Here is a 19,324-nt window from a genome sequence, read left to right as displayed (position 1 = left end):
GAAGTTGCTCTTACTTTGACTGTCTTTTGTTTGATTTGGCCTTTAAAGCCAAACAGTGGGCCCGGCCATCCTTTCCGGAAATTAAGAATGAAGATGGACATTGAAGCATGAGCTACAAAGGGTTCAGCTAAGGAAATGTTAAAAACAGTTTGCTAAAGCAGACAACAGGACACCCACTACAAAACACTGACAAAGCATATACAATTGAAATCGCAAGTTCCCATTGGTCTTCTCGTGAAAGTACCTACACTCTGTTAGATTGAATTTTCAATGAAATGTCAAAGAAAAGATAGCAAATGTAAGTGTCTTGTCTAAGTCACATTTACTTTAAACACACGCCTCTGCAGGCTGCTTTATACATGTGCTTATGAGCATGTCAAGCTTTAAGATGTGGGAGGGAAACCATCTTTCACTCTTGTATTCCTTGTTGTAGTAAATAATATTGAGTCAAAGAGAGTTTCAAGAGGATGCATCAAAACAGTTTATAAGGTACAAAAGGAAATAAAAGCAAATATGGTAGCCTGACAAAGTCACTTTCGTAAATATAGATGCAAAAATATCGAATGAATTAATAGTTCAAAATAGCCAGGAAATAACTTGCAAAGCCTTTTCAGATTTGAATTCTTTCCACTATTAGAAAACTTTAAGACGATACTATACAGTGCATTATAAGAAAATATAGTGTAATGCAGTGCAGTGCAGTGTGCATAGGTAACATCAATTTCCATATATACAAAGATCCTACTGGAGGATATATTTCACAAGAGTACCTTATGTATCCGCAGGGACATGAACAATATTATCAAATGTCATACCTAGGTTTTCACCACCCCTGCCCTCTGACATTCAGTGATGGTCAGTACATGAATGTAAGAATGCTAGTGTCAACACACATCTTGAATCCATGGTGATTTTTGATGTATGCGCTTCATATTTAAGCTGTCTTCACAAGCGCACAACCTCAGCACACACATGGATTATGAATCAGGTTCTGTATTTTGTTTCTGCAGCAACCTATCTTACCATATTTAGCTGCAAAAAAATCTTATGGCTCTGGCCCCACTTTGTTTGAATGTTGGACCCAATCCTGAGTCAGCCTCTCTCTCTCTCTTTCTCTCTCTCTCTCTCTCTCTCTCTATATATATATATATATATATATATATATATATATATATATATATATATATGTGTATATTATCTACTGGCGGTCGCCATAAGGTCAAGGAAGTGCCTTTTGCAGGTCTGGTGTAAATCTGTTCAGTATTTCCTGAGAAATTAGCATTTAAAAGCATATCAATATCTATACGCGCGCACCGTGCGCGCACTGTGCGCGCACCCTGCCGTGCGCGAGCGCAATTCTGATTGGTTGTTAGATGTCGGTAAACATTCGAATCGGTCGAAACCAGGAAGTGTCGGCCACCATTTTGTCTCTCGCAGTCTGAGGGGGTGAAAAACAAAGGTGGAAAACGTGAAAAGGGGGCAGAGTGGACAGTTCCTGACCCCCTAGCCTTGGTCAGGGGGTCACAGAAGGACCTCCAAGGGACAAATTTTTTTATTTTTTTATTTTTAAGAATCGCGAGTGCGCGCACCCTGCGCGTACTGCGAACCGTGGGCACTGGCTGCGCGAAGCGCACCCAGTGCCCACAGAGCGCGCACGGTGCGCGCACGGTGCGCGCACGGTGTAAAACCTGAAAAAAAAAAAAAAAAAACATAACTTAGCATTTAAAAAAACGTACAAATTCACTGAAAAAACCATAGGTTTCACACACGTTATAGTTACGAATTAGCATTTAAAAAACCTTGCAAATTCACTTAAAAAACCATAGGTTTCACACATGTTATAGTTAGCTGGACATTTCACTCGTAAAAAACCAATGAAATTCCCCCGTTATAGTTACTGCAGGCAACTATAACTCACGCGACCGCAATCCTCTGCTGATGACATCAGATATTACATCACTGATGACATATGTGTCTTTCTGAAAAATCAATATTTGTAATATATGTATAGCTAAAGATTAATGAAAGAAGACATGGGTAAATAAGTGTCTAAATACAGTGATGTAATATCTGACGTCATCAGCAGAGGATTGCGGTCGCGTGAGTTATAGTTGCCTGCAGTAACTATAACGGGGGAATTTCATTGGTTTTTTACGAGTGAAATGTCCAGCTAACTATAACATGCGTGAAACCTATGGTTTTTTCAGTGAATCGGGTTGTGTTACACCAAATCTCTCTTTTTTTTTACTTAAAGTAAGCCTACTACCAACAATTGCTAATATTAATCCTTTAAAGAACACTATGAGGCGTTTACCTGAAACATCTTCAAGCTCCATTTCTGGTCCTAATGTCCACCCAGCCTCCCCCGGCCAGTGCAGTCCCTCCTGCTGCAGTAGAGGCCTCCCTGCGCCTCTGTGCTCAGGAGCGGCGGAATTACTGATTCTGGCAAACACCGAGGCATGGTATTCATGCATTAACATTCCAGCCTTGAATAGCTGTGTTGAACATAATGTCCTATTACTTACCGGTAATCTTCATTACTCCGGGTCCCGTAGTCCTCGACACCGTCATGGACAAGTGAGATCTACTATCTCACTGACAGAAAAAAGAACGAAGGAATGCTGGACCTACCCTCCCCCTCCCACTGGGAGTACTTAAGGAGTACCGTCCCAGCATTCCTCCTGAAATACCAAGCACCAATGAAGGCCGGCAGACAGGGAGGGAGGGAGGGAAGTCATGACGGTGTCGAGGACTACGGGACCCGGAGTAATGAAGATTACCGGTAAGTAATAGGACATTACCCCCAGGTCCCTCCGTCCTCGACACCGTCATGGACAAGTGAGAAATACCAAAGCAAACACCGGCATCCATACCAGAAAACACAACAAACCACCAGGATAGCAAACAAACCCAGAGATTTATTGGAAATAAGCAGAAAAAAAACATTTAGGAGCGAACAGAGCTCAACACCCCCAATGCAAAACCTCCATCATCCCCCAAAAGATTGAGGAGACGATAATGCCTGATGAAGGTATTAGAAGAGGCCCACGTGGCAGCCCTGCAAATCTCAGAGAGAGGAACACCCCGAACCTCCGCCCAAGAAGCAGCCACCCCTCTCGTAGAACGACCCTGAACCCCCAAAGGAGGAGGAGAACCAGACAGAGAGTAGGCCAAGGAAATGGCTTGCTTCAGCCAACGGCCGATGGACACAGAAGAAGCCTTACACCCCAGAGAAGCCGCACCAAAGGAGACAAAAAGGGAGTCCGACTTGCGAAATTCCGCAGTTCGGTCAAGATAAATGCGCAGAGCCCTGCACACATCCAACAAAGACCACCGGGAGAATCCAAGACAGAGCCCAGGGAGGGCAACACCAACTCCTGGCACCTGTGAAATTGCGAAGACACCTTCGGCACAAAGGAAGAATCCAGGCGGAGGACAACCCCACCCTCCATGAAAGACAGAAAGGGAGCACGAGCCATCAAGGCCCCCAACTCCCCAAGACGTCGAGCAGAGGTGACAGCCACCAGGAAAACCACCTTGAGGGTGAGAAACTTTAAATCCACCGTCTCCAAGGGCTCAAAAGGAGGACCGACCAAAACCCGCAGGACCAAAGGCAAGTCCCACAGGGGAAAGGAAGGGCGAGGCACAGGCCGGGAAACAGTAAAACTGCGAAGAAGACGAGAAACCAATTCTTCAACATCCGAAAGATTCCCCCACGGGGAACGAAAAGCCCGAACAGCGGCCCACTGGGCACGCAGCGTAGAAACAGCCAAACCCTTCTCGAAACCTTCCCACAAAAATTGAAGGACAACCGGCACGGAACAGAACAAAGGGGAGACACCCAACGCAGAACACCAGCGATTAAAATTACCCCAATGACGATCATAAGCCTTAAGGGTAGAAGGTCGTCGGGAACGCTGAAGAGCCATCGCTAAATGTTCCGGAAAACCGCGCCGTCGCCAACCCTGCCTTTCAACCTCCACACCGACAACCGCAACCGGAGAAGAGACAGGCACGGGGAAGACCGCAGAGGAGACGGAGACAGGGGAAGAAACCAAGGACCCTGCACCGCCAAAAGCCGCACCGTCGGAAACCAAGACCTCCGAGGCCAAAACGGTAGCACCGCCACCACCTCCCGATCCTCCTGACACAACCGGGCCAGAAACCTGGGAACCAGCGCCAGGGGGGGGAAGGCATAGAGGAGACGCGACGGCCACGGGAGAGACAGAGCGTCCACCCCCCAGCAACCCTCCTGCAGAAACCGGGAGCAAAAACGAGGGAGCTGAGCATTGTGCCGGGAGGCAAAGAGGTCCAGAAAGGGACGCCCAAACTTCCCGCACACAAGCCGAAACGCAACCGGGGTGAGAGACAACTCCAGAGAATCCGGAAAGCACCGACTCAGGGCATCCGCCACAAAGTTGTCCACTCCCCGAAGATGAACCGCCGTCAGAGACAGCAGATGGCCCTCCGCCCAACAAAATAGGGGCACCACCACCGCATTCAAAGACGCCGAACGAATCCCCCCTTGATGATTCAGATAGGCCACCGTCACCATATTGTCGGACCGCACCAACACGTTCCGATCGAGCAACAGAGCGCGGAAACCCATCACAGCCCGGGACACCGCCGTGAGCTCTCTCCAGTTGGATGACCGGCGGCTCTCCAGGAGGGACCAACGACCTTGAAGGGAGCGAGACCCCAAGGTCGCCCCCCAACCCAAGGCGCTGGCATCCGAAGTCAAGACCAGAGAAGGAGAAGACTGCAGGGGCAGACCTAAAGACAGATGATCCCTCACCGACCACCAAAGAAGAACCGGGAGGACCACTGGAGACACAGGAATGAGAATCTCCAAAGCGAGGGACCGGGGATCCCAAAGAGACAGAAGGTACACCCAAAGGGGGCGCAGATGAAACCGTGCCCATGCCACTGTAAAAACAGTCGCCGCCATCAGACCCATAAGACGCAACCAAAGGCGCACCGGAAAGGCTCCCCCCAACCAGAAACGATGAGCAAGGGACACCAACGTCGTCACCCGAGGTTCGGGGAGGAACACACGGTTCAGATCCGAACGGAATCGGGCCCCAATAAAAACCATGTCCTGAGACGGAGTCAGTTGACACTTGGGCAAGTTGATCAGGAAACCATGGGCCCGCAACGCCGAGCACACCACCTCCCTGGCCTCCAGCAACAGGACCCGAGATGGAGCATGGATCAACCAGTCGTCTAAATAGGGGTATACCATCACCCCTTGGAGATGAAGCCATGCGACCAAAGGCGCCACCACCTTCGTAAACACCCGTGGCGCCGACCGGAGACCGAACGGCAAGACCATGAACTGGAAATGACGTCCCTGAACACAAAACCTCAGAAACCTGCGGGACCGAGGATGGATCGGTACATGGTAGTACGCAGCCTGAAGGTCGAGGGTACACATGAAGTGCCCCGGCAGTACCAACGGAATTATCCTTTGTAAAGTCTCCATGCGGAAAGGAATTCTGGCCACCCATTTGTTCATAACCCGCAGATCCAAAATTAAGCGGAAACCCCCCGTGTTCTTTGGAACCAGAAAGACCAGGGAATAGAAACCCAACCCCGTCTCCAGCGGGGGAACCTCCTGAATGGCACCTTTTCGAAGAAGGTCCAGAAGCCCGAGAGAAAGATGAGACCGCTTTACGCGACTCGAAGGCCAAGGAGTCGGCCGAACACCCGAGTCCGGAGGCGGAGTCGTAAACTCCAGAACATAACCCTGGCGAATGATGTCCAACACCCAGACGTCGGAACAAGACAGAACCCAGGCAGCCAGGAAGAAGCGCAGCCGCCCTCCAACCAACAACCTGGGAACCACCGCCAAAGAGTCAGGAACGTGGCTTGGCAGGTGGAGGGGATTTAGCCTTACGGTCCCGACCACGGCCAGAAGCAAACCTACCCTGGCCTCTCACAAACTGTCTACGAGAAGCAGGGCGAAAGAAAGATTTGAGTTTAGAAGGGACAGGAGCAGTAGTAGAGATTTTAAAGGAAGAGGAATGCTTCTTTTCCTTAAACAATTTGTGTAACTTCGCCTCCAACTCCCCCCCAAACAACATAGTACCCTGAAAGGGCAACCTCAAAGCGCATGCTTTCTGCGCAGAGTCAGTCTTCCAGTCCTTAAGGACAAGACTGCGCCGTGCAGCCACACAAGCTCCCCCGGAAAGAGCCGAAGCCCGCACAACGTGAAAGGAGACATCAGATAGGAGTTCCACCTGACGCTCAATCTGCTCCAGCAAACCAGAACAGTCCGTGGCATTATCCATAGACTGATAGAGGGACTTCAGGTCAGACAACAGTGACTGCGACACATAAGTCCCGTAGATGCCTGCTCGTAAGGCCAGGTGGGAACCAGAATACACTTTACGGAGCGCCACATCCGCCTTCTTGTCAACCGGATCCTTCAGTACAGCATCCTCAGCAAGGGAAGTACGCCCCACCAAACTAGCCACAAACGAGTCAATAGGAATTGAATCAGGCAGTTCAGTAGCCATATCCTGCAAAGGATAGAGTTTAGTCAAGAAGCGCGGAATCAGGATGCGATCCGGATCAGCCCACTCGCGCTTCAAAACATCTCGGATGAAGGGATGGACAGGGACATCGACAGTGGCAGCACTCTGAAATTGTCGCAACAAAGGGCCCCTAGAGGTACTAGGCGCGTCTCCGTCAGGGAACCCCATGTTCTCTTTAACATGCTGCACAATTGCGGACATAGTCTCCTTGTCCACATATTTGCCTTTCAACTCCTCCTCTCCCAAACCCGCAGACTCATCGCCACTAGAGTCCGAAGAAACAGGAGCAGGACACCTGCGACGGGATCCAGCATCACCCATCTCAGACAAAGTCTCCCTGATCAAGCGCTTAATATGCGCATCAGCACCAGTATCACGGCGCCTGGACCTGGCAGGAGAGGGAGACCTGGAAGCACTTAGAGGAAGAGGACGACCTCTCCCGGTGATGACGTTTCCTGGAATGTTTTCCCATCACAAAAACACACCAACAACAGCAATATTACCAGAGATAATAACCGTTATGCGGTACTCACCCCAAACGCTTATTTTTAAACGAGTTTCCCCAAAGCCGGCAATCACGAGGCGCCTGACTTCCGTCCCCACGCTCAAAAACCGGAAGTCAGGCATGACCACATCCGGCCGGGGAATCAGCGCCATCCAATCAGAGGAGCAGCGCGGCCGCGCCCCCCAGCAAGCCCAGCAGGCCGGGAGAGGCGGCCATCGGGCCAGGAGAGAACCAACGCGGTATTACACCGCCGCGAGGTCCGGAAATGAAGAGGCCCGCGCCACTCTCCCCAAGCCCAGCAGGGAGGGAGAGGCAAACGTCGAAGGGCCGCCGGCACCAGGTAAGACCCAGCAGCCACAACGCCACATCCAGAAAGAAGGCAGGAGCGCCCACGCTCCTGCCGCGTCCTCACACTGTCAGGATGACAGAAAAAAGAACAGGAGGAATGCTGGGACGGTACTCCTTAAGTACTCCCAGTGGGAGGGGGAGGGTAGGTCCAGCATTCCTTCGTTCTTTTTTCTGTCAGTGAGATAGTAGATCTCACTTGTCCATGACGGTGTCGAGGACGGAGGGACCTGGGGGTAATGCTGCTTCCACTTATTAATTCGGTTTGCATCCATTGGTTTTCTTAAACCACGAAAAAAGCCATTTCTTTCTTTGTCGGCGAGTGTCAGTGTACTAGGTCGTGGCCAATAAGACTGACACTCTTTAAAGAATTCCTGTTGGGAGGGCGTATTTGCAGATCTTCAGGAAACAGCCTGGCTATATCTTTTTCATGCTTTTACTGGTGTAAATAGACAGTAGACCCCTTGACTGATGTCAGGATACTTTTACAAAGGTCAGCGCTGCAATACCAAAGGAAGACAGGAGTCCTGCGATTTTCTTTAAAAAATAAACCTCACCATTAACTCAACAAGGGCATCCGCAGACGAGTATTTCTCATACTTGTTTTTAAAGTGGCAAACAGCCCTCTGGGAGAGTCATGACTAATACTATTGAGAATTAATACATTATAGAGCGCGAGAGAGAGGGGGCTCTGGGAAAACTGGAAATGATGAAAAGCGTGTACCGTTTCATGAAAAAAGGGCATTGAAGATTAGCCCATGCATTATTTTTAAGCATGTGATGGCGAAGTAGCGCTTTAGAGCTCGTTTGACCTTCTGGTGCATACATTTGCATTAGGCGCTCCACAAACCAGGAGGAATGCGCTTGAACCAGACGGTTCCATTTGTGCTGCTTTCTGTCTTTATTTCAGCGGGGAAGGCCATTATATGAACTAATAGATGCTTTCACAGCTAAAAGTGGGTGTATTTCACTTCACCTTTTGAAAGGAAGCCAGCTTTTCATCATTAGGCGCCTCACACCATTGCACTGCGGAAAACAACATATGGCATGATGTTCCCTAGTGGGAAAACCAGGTTCCTTGCTGAACAAAAAAACTCTGAAACTTCCAGCCTGTCACACTTGTACTAAACAAAGAATGCCAGCGTTCCGGAGGTTTTCAGCGCTGCACAAAAGCTCTTCCGGAAAAGGGCATAAGAAGTAAAAGGTGTGGAAATCATATATGGTGTACAGTACCCTTAACAGTATATGACACGGATATTTCAATTCAGAATGAGATTCTGTGACCATATCCTATATAAGGTCACGCAGCTTTGAAGTGTCTTGCCCTATGTTTTTCACCTACCTTTGTAGTTACTGGGGGGCATATTATCAAGACAGGCGATAAAGTTATCGCCGCTTTAGCGGCAGAAAACTGCCGCTAAAACGGCGATAATGGGCTTGATAATATGCTCTATGGAATTCTAATTGAAGCCCATGTTAGGTGTCCTTCACATCTAACCTGAGCTTCAATTGGAATTCCATAGAGCATATTATCAAGCCCATTATCGCTGTTTTAGCGGCAGTTTTCTGCCGCTAAAGCGGCTTTAATTTTATCGCCTGTCTTGATAATATGCCCTAATGTGAGTTGTTCCTCTGTTTGCCTATGCTTGCAGAGCACCCTGCACTTCTGTGAGTGTTTTGCAGCCAGATGGTCATGGAGTGCGGCCAATCACACACAGACCGGCCCACAGCAAGGAAGTGTGAGTGGCCCGGCTAAAAGCCGCCCCTTCAAAACCAAAGGTTCACATACAGACAAAATGTGAGCAGTGGGTTGAGAAGTCTGGAACCTGCTTTCTTTGACTGGAGACCCCTGGTCGCAGCAAAATGGTGAGAAGACGAGGAAGTGTGAGGGTGGTTGCGTGAATCGTGTCATCTGATGACCCATTCCGCATAACCAGCTGTTGCAATGGAGCACAAGAAGAATGCTGTCAGAAGCTGTCACTCCTCCACTTCTCACTAGCGTAGGATGGCAAGTGGGCAGCTCAATCGTGCTCTCCATACCGAAGACTCAGTGGCAAGCTCCAGTATGATGTTTATTACTAACCAGTATGAAAATCCATTGTGCATACGACATATCGAAGTCAGAATATTGATAGTACAGAATATCAAGGGGAAAAAAATCAACAGGTAAGTCTAGATTTTCTAGAACTAACTCCACATATATATATACCAACACCGTACATTTATATTCAAGGTACCTAGATGTGTAGTTAGGAGTAGTAAATCTGAACTTCCCTAGATGCACTTACCTTTTGAAAGTTATGGAGCGAATTTCCTCATTTTGTAAATTTGCAAATTAAACTGAAATGTGCAACATTTATGCGGAGTAACACATGCATAAAAAATACAAAATTTGTAGTAGGTACGCATTATCAGCAAACACATGAATTACTATATTTTATTGACTTAAGTTAGTCTAACTACTGATGTCAATTTAAGTCTTGAGTTTACATGTTAGGGTTAAGAGTCCTGTTTTCACGTTAAACTGTGCTTTGCATGAGATGCTTTTCTCTTCCCACTGCGGATGCTGTAATTTCCCAGAAGCCTTTTTTAGCTAGTGAATAGGCATGTGCTATGTATTAGACAACTGATAGTGAGGGTCTCACCAGAAGGAGAGGAGATGGCAGGAAACACTGCTCCTAGGAAGAACTGTCTGAACTGCAAGATTTGTTCAAAGTTACTAACCAGGGACATGATCCCATAGCTCATTGTGAAGGTGTGTGAAACTAAGGAGTTTTCCTGCTTCCAGCTTTTTCTGAAGACTGATTAGTTGATGGTAACAGAGAATATTAGATTTGTTGCCATTGATGTTTTGGTATAATTATATTAGTGTGCGTTGCTTAGATTAGAAAGCCTACTTCTTTCACAGAGTTTCCCTTTCACTCCTAGAGACTAGGTACGGAGAGCTTGCCATAGCACTTAGGAAGCAGATCTTAGGGATACCTGCTGACATAGAGCTGAGAATACATTCTAACTTCTGCTAATTTCCACTGCTTGAGTGCTAAATCTACGGGCCTATGTATTGTATTATCTCATCTGAACCGTTCATTTGGGTTTCTGAGCCTAGAACTTTATCTTCTTTACTGAAATCTAGTTGTTATGAACCCCAATATGGGCCTAGGTAGTAATACATCCTTTTACCTACATTTGTCCTACATTGCTCTACATAACGGTTCTGGCACTGACCTTTTACCCAGTTATGTGCTGAATAAATGTTGATTGGTTTTTCTGAAAATGGCCTCATTTATTATGTATGAGGATTCCTAGTATCACATCTTAATCCCCTGTCCAGGACGTACACATCAGCATTACCATCTTCTGTTTAATAACTCTGTACAAAAGTCACCACTAATGTCATCCTTGGACGACAGGTCCACTATACATAATGGCAAGCCATCACATATCGAGATAGAACCCCTGAGAGTATTTTGTGTGTATTAAAGAACCACATCTTCGCTGGGCAACCAGAGGAGAAGCTCTCACACTGACACTAGACGCTGAGGTCCTGCAGAAGCTCCAACATGCAGTGGTCTGACATCCCTTGAGGAACAACTCACATTGGGGCATATTATCAAGACAGGCGATAAAATTAAAGCCGCTTTAGCGGCAGAAAACTGCCGCTAAAACGACGATAATGGGCTTGATAATATGCTCTATGGAATTCCAATTGAAGCTCAGGTTAGATGTGAAGGACATCTGACATGGGCTTCAATTGGAATTCCATAGAGCATGTTATCGCCATTTTAGCGGCAGAAAACTGCCGCTAAAACGACGATAATTTTATCGCCAGTCTAGATAATATGCCCCTTAGTAACTCAGTCACTGGACCTTTAAAGCATACATATTTACGATTTTGCTGGTGAGCAAAGGCCTGCCTTCAGAGCATGGCGGATGTCGTGTCTGCTGGATTACAAGTGCATTAAGATATAATGCGCTTGTTATAAGGCTGGCTGCATATTGTTCACATTTGTGACGGACTGACCTGTCAGACAAAACCTGAATCAAGCCCAAACTTTGCTCAATGTCTGATGAATCTAAACGTGCACTGCCTTCCTTTCCAGCAAAATGTGAACAGAGGGACACATTTATCAATACTCTGTGCCAGGCTTGCCCTACAAAAGTGATGCAAACCAGCAAAAAGTGGTGATTTTGGTATTTACTTTCCAGAGCAATTCATACTTTCCACTGGAAAGTAGCCCCAAAGTAAAGAGAGGGAGCACTTTGTGTTACTATGTGCCACTTTGAGTCAGTGGGTCTTACCATGGATGGTAATCGGTATTCCCATGCACCCACCAATGGGTTTTGATGCAAATTCCATTTTGCTAACATTGAAAGACAAGGATTTGCACACCTACTCGAGGCAGTCGTGATGTTAGAGAAAAAGTTTTGGCTGTACAGCACATTTACAAAGTACAAGAAAGTTAAACTATGTCAAAACATAATATTTTGTAATGGAATGGTGACTTTCCAGTACAAAACCTATACTTGATATAACGCATGCATCCTTGCACTATGGGGCAAAGGTCTGTGAGCCACAAAGCAGGTTCAAATGTGCCAGCACAGGGAGACAGAAACAAGCCCCATTTCTAAGTAGATTAGTGCTGTTCTTCTCTCTCCCTTTCACACAACGTAGAATAGAAACTTTGGTTGTTGTGCTGTGTTGCGTGAATTATTTCTGTATATGCCCCAGAGACTATGAAATTGGATTCCTACAGAGAAGGCCCAACTGATAGGCCAGTGATCCATAGTCAACTTTTTACTCAGTTTGATATGCAAATAGAAACTATTTTGTCGATTCCCACGAGATGTGAGATCAGTTTAGAAGAGCACACAGAAATGACTGTGCAGAACGGAAAATCAGTCCCTCCAAACTGAATAAAATGTATCTTAAATAACATCTTCAAGGACAAAAGCCTAAAAAATAGTTATAACAGCAGCTTGATTAAATGGAATGGCAAGTCTTGATTGTTTTCCACGAAAAAAATATGGATCTTCCATTAGTGCAATAATGATAATGTTGCAAGTCCTTTTGTGATTTTATCTTATCAAGTCAATAGACCTGAATCCTCATTTCAGGGATTGGATATTCGCTTAGACAGTCATTAGAATCTCAATTAGCTAATGTGCATCTACACATCAACAGGTTCATCAACAGGTACAAAGAAAGCGGGACTAAGGGAAGAAATTCCTGCTTGTCTTGTTTCTGCAGTCAATTGGACATTATCTAGACTTACTAAGGGGCATATTTACAAGGAGGCGATAATAAATTATCGCCGCTTTAGCGGCCGTTTTCGTCCAAAAAGCGGCGATAATTTTATCGCCTAATTAGCAAGGTCACGCTAACGCGTGAAACCTTGCTTTAGCGTGGGGATTCCTAACGCCCAGCTTTGCATCTCTAATGAGATGCAAAGTGTGCGTTCCTGACCTGACATGATAGGAGAAATGTCGCTAAGCGACATTTCTCCTATCATCAAGCCCCACGCTATGAAGCATAGCGTCAGGAAAAGTAGCGATAACCCCTGTTATCGCTACTTTCCTTACGCCTGCTTCAGGACTGACTTAGCCATGATAAACTATGGAAGGTGGATATCATGGCTAAGTTTGAGAGTCCCTATCAACAAGCTAACGGGATATTATCGCTGGGCCTGGGCGAAAATTTCGTTCCGTTCGCAGAAATTGCGATAATTTGACAATTTCCGCATTCCGCAGCTTAGCGATAATTTGGTTCTTGCTCGCGCTGTAAAATAATACATTCTCGCACGCGCGCGATGGCCCTAACTGAATCCCTGCATTCGCCGACAAGTTTTCTTGATCTGGTCGCGTTCTCCATGAGATGTTGTATTGTTTTTAGCCATTTGCGCTGTCTCGCGACAGTTCGCGCCCGCAGTGACGTCATGCGTCGCGCGATCACGTCTTTCTTTTCGCGATCATGCACCGCGAGATAACTAAAAACAAGATGGCCGCGCCCACGAGCAACCACATGGGTAAGTTGGCGAGCCGCAACCATGCTGGAAAAAAACTGCTGCATCTTCGCGATATTTCGGCGTGTTTGCGATAATTTTTAACATTTTCGCGATAATTTGCGAAAGTGGATTTCGCAAATTCCGCCCGCCCCTAGATTTTTATTGCTTTTGAGATAAGCATGCTATCTCAGCGATAAAAATCCACGCTAGCCGGCGATAATTATCCTAGCGCTAAGTGCGCTTAGCGATAATTATCGCCGGTTGTTGTTGATATGCCCCTTGGACTTTGAGCAGGCAAAAAGTGATGCAAAGTATTTTTTATTCATTTTGTATTTAAGTTATTTAGGGTCATATTATCAAGGAACGCCGATAACATTATCGTCGCTTTAGCGTCAGGAAACTGCCGCTAAAGCGGCGATAATGGTCTTGATAATATGCCCTTGTGAATTCCCATAGAAGCCCAGGTTCTGGTGTGAACCTGAGCTTCTATGGGAATTCTCAAGGGCATATTATCAACCCATTATCGCCGCTTTAGCGGCAGTTTCCTGCCGCTAAAGTGACGATAATGTTATCGGCGTTCCTTGATAATATGGCCCTTGGTTTGTTATCATGCCAATAAGGCAATGCAAACCACTCTTATTTCAACATATCCTTAAAATTATGATACAACAAAATTAATAAAATCCCCAATCAAGTCATACATTGTTTTTATAAATACATATACTGCCAAAATTGACCGTCTGCAAAGCACTATCTCTTGCCCATTGACAACAGGGCAAAAACGGACGTCGACTCCTGGTTATAAGGGATAGACCAATTAAAAGTGTGAAGGGTTAAGTAGAGTACAATAATAAACAGGACAAAACTCTTCTGAAAAAACCGTATGACATATTCTAAAATTACCCTATGGAATGCACCTGTAGATTAAAATTGCACAAAAACGCTGACATTTTTGTGCAAAATACAATGATAGCATTATAATTCGGACAAATAAGAGGACAGTCATTTTGTGCAAAAATCACTTATCACACAGAAAATTTACGTTCTTCAGTTTTCAAGAAATGAAAACCAGATATGATCCAAAAGACTAAATGAAAAAAATAAGCTAACAAAATACATACATACCATAATTCAGGTCGTATTTAAGCATGTCCCCCTAATAATTAAAACAGGCTTCATAGAGACCACCGAATCAAAAATACATTGACCCAAACCTCACCATACTCTATATGTGAATCTTATATTAGGAGTTAGTCAAGATAGCTAACCATTCGGTGACTACAGACAAGAATTTTCAAAAAAACTCAACACAGAGTCAAATTATTACACTTTAAAATTACCATAATTAGATTGTTAATGCTACACACCTGTAAAATTCTAAAAACAGACAGTAACAGGCTTCTCATTAGGTTATCAAATTATACGCAAACAACTGTTATATGCGAGAGAGACAATGCAACAGTTTGGCAGAAGGGGAAAATGTAATTTTCTGTCCCAGCCTGTCTAGCCCTGGAAGTTCCAGGCCTCCTGACATACCTACTTTTTATGCCACGCAAATAAGGCTGAATTTGCCCACTGTAATCACCCTCCAATAGGTGTTGCAGATTACATCGGCTAAGTCGCTATTTCTATTGCACTCTTATATCAAACTTTTTAATGCTGGTTTCTGCTGGAAAACAGAGGTTTAGAGGTGCATACCACAGTGGGGGATTCAGAGATGACTGAATATATCTTGCAAATCAGTGACCCATTGGCCTACTTGCTTTTCGAGCAAATAGATTTTTATGATGTGCTGTAGGGAGCCCTCTTCTGAATTTCAAAGACAAGTTCAATTATTAAGGATCCGCTGTTTTATTTTTAAATTACATGTCATTGAGGTCCAGCTCTCGCCTCAAGGTACTTTTTTCTGAGTCTCTGGGTAACCCAAGCCATATTTTCCAGGTATTATGATTTGCAGACGTTAAATGTTCTTGAATCTCATAACCTCACACCCATATAATAGTAGATTTACAATTTAGGGTTGTAGGTCTCTCTTAGGCATTGAACAGAATTAAGCCCCACGGCTAGATGTAGTCTTTATAAAGCACCAGCAATAGCCTTGGAACGCACTCCCTGAAGGTCGATATGAGATTTAAAGTTTAGATTATAACGGAAATGAGGTTTAAATATATATCTATATTCTTTCACCACCTCTTAACCACCACTTAAACCTAAAAGACTGCATTCTTCCTTTCGAAACGTCCATGACCTTTGTTTTAGCTATATTTATTGTCAAATCATTCTATCTTACAATGTTGTGAAAAAGCATCCATTTGCCTCTGAAGAACAATTGGTGTTAGGTCCAATTGCACAGTATCATCAGCGTAACACAATGCTGATAGATCCCTAGCTCCTAATTTTGGTGGAAAAGACCCAACCTGTTTTAGTCCTATCATAGCATCCGCAATATAAATTGAAAACAGGAGCAGTGTCAAAATATACCCCTGTCTAAGGTCATTGGTGGTACTAATCTTTTTGGAGAAGGCTCTATTGCCCCCAAGTTCCACTCTAGTCCACAAGCCCTTGTGTAATAGTATTATCACATTTAATAAATCTATTGGGCAGCCCCATCTAGACATCTTTTCCCAAAGTAAAGCCCTATTCATAGTGTCATACGTTGTTGACAAATGAATGTAAGACGCATAAAGGACCAGCTTCCTTTTCAGGGTGAATTCTTTAGCCAAAAGATTTAGTTCCAAGCAACCATCCGTAGTTGAATAACCTTTACAAAAACCCATTTGGGCCATAGTTAAATTCTGGCCTCACCCAATCTTCCAATAAACCCAGCAGATATCTCAAATACATTTTGCTAGGCATGTTCAACAGAGTAATCATACGATAGTTCGATGGCAGGCCCATTCACACATCCCTATGCTTCCTTTCCAGTATTCTGGCATATTGCGACCACTAATTATTGAACCAAACAATGGAGCCACGACCTGGACCCACAAGCTAGTATTTAGTTTAATAATGTCTGAGGAGAGAATGTCGGGCCCTTAAGCCCTAGAGCTTTTCATACCTCTTATTACTGCTTCAATGCTACTTACAGAGGGAAGCAGAATACTCTCTACCATACCCTTCTCTAAAGGCCACGACTACAAGGGTCCCAAGGCACCTTTTCTCCTTACTTTACCTTAAACAGATCAGATATATAACTGACCCAAGTTTCTTCAGGAATTGGGGTTGCAGCCTTTTTTGACAGCCTTACTATTCGCTAACGCTGGAAGTCCTTGGGATGCTAGTTCGAAGGGAGACTATTGCCTTCATCCAGACACTCTCTTTTTCCCTCCACCTTATTTGTCGTATTACTTTCTTTGTCTTTTAATTAGGCACTACCTATTAGCCCCACCTCTTTTATACGTCTCTCTTATTTTCCTATTTAAAATTGAATTTGCCCATAGGGAAATATGAAATGGATTCGAGCGGTGGACATGTTAGTCTGTTATTTGGATTGGAAGGGTAGTGGAGGGATGGAAGAGGGAAGGGCTTGGATTTATATAGTGCTTGCTACCCCTGATGAGGTGATGATGCGCTTTTCAGTGAGTAGCATGCTACTCCGGAACCCAAACAGGATTATTTTAACGCTGCTACTAAAACATGAGGATTTAGCAGTAACAGCAAAAGTAAAAAACAACACATGAAAAAATAATAAGCAAATATTTCTGCTTAACAATGCACATGTGCTGGGTCTTGAAAAACAAATATTTACACATATGGGCTTGCAAGTGGGTGCTGAATCCATTATTCAGTGAAATGCATAATTAAAGCAAAACATTTAAAAAAAATATCCACACATCATTTCAGTTCAATAAAAATACAAGCTCTAAGCTCACTGTTAGAGATCGAGGCTGTAATACTGGATGCAAGAACCATTGATACGCTAGAAGTCAGGTTAGATGACCACATGATGAGGAAAGAGACACTTTAGAGAAGCCCTCGGCACCACTGATTGGGACACCGGGTCACCACATGCAATCCACACACCAGTCGGAGGCTCTCGGCTTCACTTGTGGACCTTGCATGGCATTGTGTATATGAATTAAAATTGTTCATTCATAAAAGTCAATTATAATAAGTAACTGATCAGTAAACGCACTCTTAAAAGGAATTCAAGGCAACGGGGGATCAGCAAAATAAAATGTAGGTATGTTTTCAGCTTGATGTTAATGATCAAGTAGAGATCCTTCACTAACACTCTCCTCCAAACATGGCACCAATGGACAGTGAAAGCTGGCCCTAAGTTCTACTACACCCATAGCCAATAGAAGCTCTCAGGCCCAAAATGAAGAAACAGCAGATGCAGGGACGGCTTTAGTGCTGGTGGCGCCCTGTGCGACAATGTTTGTTGGCGCCCCCCCCCAATGACCACCTCCACCACGGATTCTCTCACTAGCACCCTTTAACAGTGACATAGGGGCATATCAACAAGGGCTTTATCTCTGCTTTTTTGTCTTTAAAAGCCAAAAAAGCAGAGATAAAACTAGCACCCTATCAACAACAGGGTGCTACCATGCAAATTGGCATGTTAGCACCCTTTTACTCTACGCTTCCCCTTGCATCTCTAATGAGATGCAAAGGAGGCGTTCCAGAGTAAAATAATAGGAGAAATGTCGCTAAGCGACATTTCTCCTATTATCAAGAATATCGCTAACCCTGTTAGAGACAAAAAAAGCAGCGCTAACCTCGGTTAACGCTGCTTTTTTACGTCTGGTATTTTTCTGACTTAGCCATGATATCCTATGGAAGGAGGATATCATGGCTAAGTTTGTCTGTCCCTATTAACAAGCTAACGTGAGATTATCGCTGGGTTTCCAGCGATAATCTCACGTTAGCCACTTAGCCTGAGGATTTTTATCGCTATTGAGATAAGCGTTGCTAATAGCACGCTATCTCAGCAATAAAAATCCACGCTAGTCGGCGATAATTATCCTAGCGCTAAGTGCGCTTAGCGATAATTATCGCCGGTTGTTGTTGATATGCCCCCAAGTCTCCATAACCACACTCTCTCAGATGCATTGAATTAGTTATATAGCACCACTCATACCAGTGTCCGAGCACTTTGCATCACACACATTACACAGAGACAATCAATCATACGTGTGTAAATCAGTATATAGGAAAAGTTACATAAGCCAAAAGACTAAAAGTGTAGGAGTCACATGTCATCCATACTGGTAGGCAGTATAGTTTAAGAGTGTTTGGTGTGAAGAAGCACAAACTCAGAGTCGAAAAAGAAAGCATATTTGGGAGTTTTCTTTAATAATAATCGATTTCTAGCCCAATTAACCCTTTTTGCAACAGTAATCAATGTTCTAATAATGTATACTTTGCAGTGTGTATGCAGTTCTAGGATGAAAGTTAATAGCTCACTATTTTATATTAGGACTTTAAGTTATAAATTGCAAGTAACAAAAGGATGCCTCTTTTGAAAGCAGTAACCTGCTGATCTGTTTACATCATCTGCTTCACCGATACTATGAATGTACTCGGCTTGAAAATCCTTACCACCTCCGCCACTCATAAGGCGGGACATATACTTGACTGCATTTGTTCCAATATTGAAGCACTCAAGGTAGATACCCCACAAATATTAACTTGGACAGATCATAGCTATATTCCGTTCGAATTCCCCGTAACATATCACTCTCGGACCAAGAAAACTAATGACCTCCCAGGGTCTGACTTGAAAGGACCCTGTTGGAAAGATCTGATAGGGCAACCTGACTTCCTGTTAAGAGCCGACACATCCAGACCGACTTTGTCAGGAGCCCCTGACAAAGACAGTCAGGCTTTTAGGGAATGGATCAATACACTCATAAAACGCCAGGAGTCCACCCTTCCCCGTTTGAGGACCAGGAGAAAACAGAGACCTATCGCCCCGTGGTTCACTCCTACTT

Source organism: Triturus cristatus, chromosome 9, assembly GCF_964204655.1.
Source record: "Triturus cristatus chromosome 9, aTriCri1.1, whole genome shotgun sequence".
Taxonomy (NCBI): domain Eukaryota; kingdom Metazoa; phylum Chordata; class Amphibia; order Caudata; family Salamandridae; genus Triturus; species Triturus cristatus.
The sequence above is the reverse complement of the archived record's forward strand: the minus strand, read 5'-3'. Positions refer to the sequence as shown.